The following is a 3,035-nucleotide window of genomic DNA, read 5'->3' as shown; positions in this document are numbered from 1 at the left end:
GGTGGGGGGGCACAGGCGGGCGTCAGGGGCCAGGACACCCCGGGCGGCGCTGCCGGGAAAGCTCCAGCTGAAGCTGCCAGGCTAGTTACCCGGAGGATGGCATCTTCCCTCCGTGCCCCAGCCTCCTGGATCTTGGTGACCCGCAGCCGGCCACGACAGCTATGCCACGTCTTCCCTCTCCCGGCCGTGGCTGACGGACCCTCTGCACCGTGAGCCAGAGGGAGAGCCGCCTGGGGAGTGTTAGGTTAGGTGGCTCAGGAGGCGGCGCAAGAAATAGAGACTCCAGTGAATCAGAAAAGAAAGGAAAGGAAAAGGTTTATTCTGCGTCCCCGGGAGACCCACGTACCCCAAGGAGAGGGCACGTGGATTCACGCCAACAGGGAGGGGGGCGCTTTTTTTATACTGCGGTTGGGTGAGGGGCGGGAACATGAGCTGAGGAATTCTCTGCTGCAGGGGATGGGCGGGGGTATGTGGATTAAGGGGGAAGAAGCCGGTATCTGTGTCTGGCACCTTGATCTGTGAGAAATTCAAGGGGGAGTCCATTATCTTGTCACATGTCTGCATGTATCCGATCCTGGGCTCTCTCCGACCTAACAGGGAGCCCAACCTGCTCCCAGCCCCGGGCGGCCTGGTCCTCACGGGCCCTGGCCAGCAGCCCCGCCTGCTTCTCAGCTGCTACAGGGCTGGCCCCGGAAACGTCTGCAGAGTCGTCCAGCCCGGGAAGCAGGGCTCCTGCCAGCACCCAGTTACCATACTCACCTCCACTTTGATTTGCACGGGCCCCGGTCCTTTCCTGCCTGACCGGTCTCTCTCTCTCTCTCTCTTTCTCTCTCTCTCTCTCTCTCTTTTAAAATATATTTTTATTGATTTCAGAGAGGAACGGAGAGAGAGAGAGAGAGAAACAGGGGCATGTGCCCTCGACCAGATTTGAACCCAGGACCTTTCAGTCCACCGGCGCTCTATCCACTGAGCCAAACTGGCTAGGGCTGACCCGTCTCTTTGATGGTGAAGCCCGGAGGAAAAAAGATAACACCATAGTGTGGCTTCCTCTTGGTTCTCCATTTACAAGACACCTTCTACCCAGAAAAAAAGGGCCGCCCCTTTGTTTTCTCTGTTGCAAACGTGGTTTCTCACCTTTTATCTCTACAAGATTCTTGGCTCACTCTAGGGCTGCAGCCCCACTGGCCGTCTTTTAGAAGTTCTGGCTGCTCTGAAACAGTTTCCTTTGGCTGTGTGTCCGCCTTGAATTTTTAGAATAAATCCTTTTAAGTCTGGGATCAAAGGAAACATTAGTGGGTAAATATGCACTGAGTTACACTCCTCTTTCATCTGCACCTGGGACCCTGTCATACTTCCTATTCTGGGGCCTCTTCCTGCCCTCTCTGCCCTGGGGGCACGCAGCCTTCGCTCATCCTGAGGCATTTGGGAATGACTTCCCCACCATCCGAGCATTGACACGGAGGCTGCGTTGACACGGAGGCTGCGAGGCTGCGTTCCTCCACTTTCTCCACGGGGCACCAGGCATTAATTAAACCCTGGGATGAGCTAGGCGTTGGACGGGGTGATGTGGTGGGCTGAAAAAGCTGCCTCTACAAGATCCCCGGGTCCTAATCGCTGGAACCTGGGAAAGGGGTCTTTGCAAAAGGGGTCTTTGCAGATGGGATAAATTCCGGGTCTTGAGATGAAGATGTTACCCTGGATTATCAGGCGGGCGCCTAGCTGCCCTAGATGTCCTGATAAGGAGGCAGAGGCAGATTGCCTCGACGGAGCAGGAGGATGTGATCACAGAGGCAGGACTGGAGTGATGTGGCCACAGGAATGTCTGGGACCCGGGCAATCTGGAAGAGGCAAGGAAAACAGATTCCTTCCTAGAACCCGTGACCACCGACACCTTGACTTTGGCTCAGGGGTACTTGTGAGGATGGAAAAGGGCCTTTGTTTGTCTTTGCTGTGGCCTTCCACAGTTCATGGGAAGCACCTGGTAATTAAACCCCAAGATTGGAGGCACCTCTGATTCAAATAGCCCCTCTGTTCACACTGCAAGGCAAGACAAGCTACTCTCAAGGCTACATTCTTGCACACGCCTCCTCCCTGCTGTTCTCACAACTCAGGGATAATTCGGACCAAGAAGTCTCCAGTAGAAGTTCCTTGCCCCCTCCCTCCCCTTCAGACAAGCCTCTTTTGAACTCTTCCTACCTTTTGCTCTGAGCGTGTTTTATAGGCCTGAGAAAAAATACTGATAAGACACCTCCCTAGGACATCTGTCTGGACCAGGGGTCCTCAAACTACGGCCCACAGGCCACATGCGGCCCGCCAAAAACATTTGTTTTTTTACTTCAACATAAGATATGTGCCGTGTGCATAGGAATTTGTTCATAGTTTTTTTTAAAAACTACAGTCCGGCCCGCCAACGGTCTGAGGGACAGTGAACTGGCCCCTGTTTAAAAAGTCTGAGGACCCCTGGTCTGGACTGTCCCCTGAGGAACTAAGGAAGACAACCCTGCTGTCTGCTCAGTTTCACCGCCCTCCTCGTCACCTAGCAACAGCTGCCATGCCTCTTAAAAGTGGAAACGCCTTTTGTTTCTTTCCCTGTGCTGATTAGCACTGCATCAAAGTAAAAAGCAAAGAAATAGACAAACTTTCTCTCTGCACCTGTCTCTTCTCTGAGCTGTGAATTCTTTCACTGCCCCCATCACCAGTCAAACCCTACCAGCACTGATTTGGGGCTTTTCTCCAGGACTGGGGGAGAACACATTTTTATTGTCTCCAGCCACACCGTCCGTGGCACTTCCTCCAGCAGCCCAGGAAGGTCACACAGGTGGGGACGTCCCTTGGAGCCCTGGGCAGCCGCCTGGCCGGTGCTTCTGGCTGAGGACCGTGATGAAACAGTTGTCCTGGCTCTGCCCTCGCTTCCTGATCTGTCACGCGGAAGGTGGTGCAAGGACACATCCTGACGACAAGGATTACACGGGCACGGACATCAGTGACATCTGATGGCGGAAGGGGTCCTAAGGAAAGTGACCTCACAGGTGATC

The sequence above is a fragment of the Myotis davidii genome, unplaced genomic scaffold (genome assembly GCF_000327345.1).
Source record: "Myotis davidii unplaced genomic scaffold, ASM32734v1 scaffold170, whole genome shotgun sequence".
In the NCBI taxonomy this organism is placed as follows: domain Eukaryota; kingdom Metazoa; phylum Chordata; class Mammalia; order Chiroptera; family Vespertilionidae; genus Myotis; species Myotis davidii.
The sequence above is the reverse complement of the archived record's forward strand: the minus strand, read 5'-3'. Positions refer to the sequence as shown.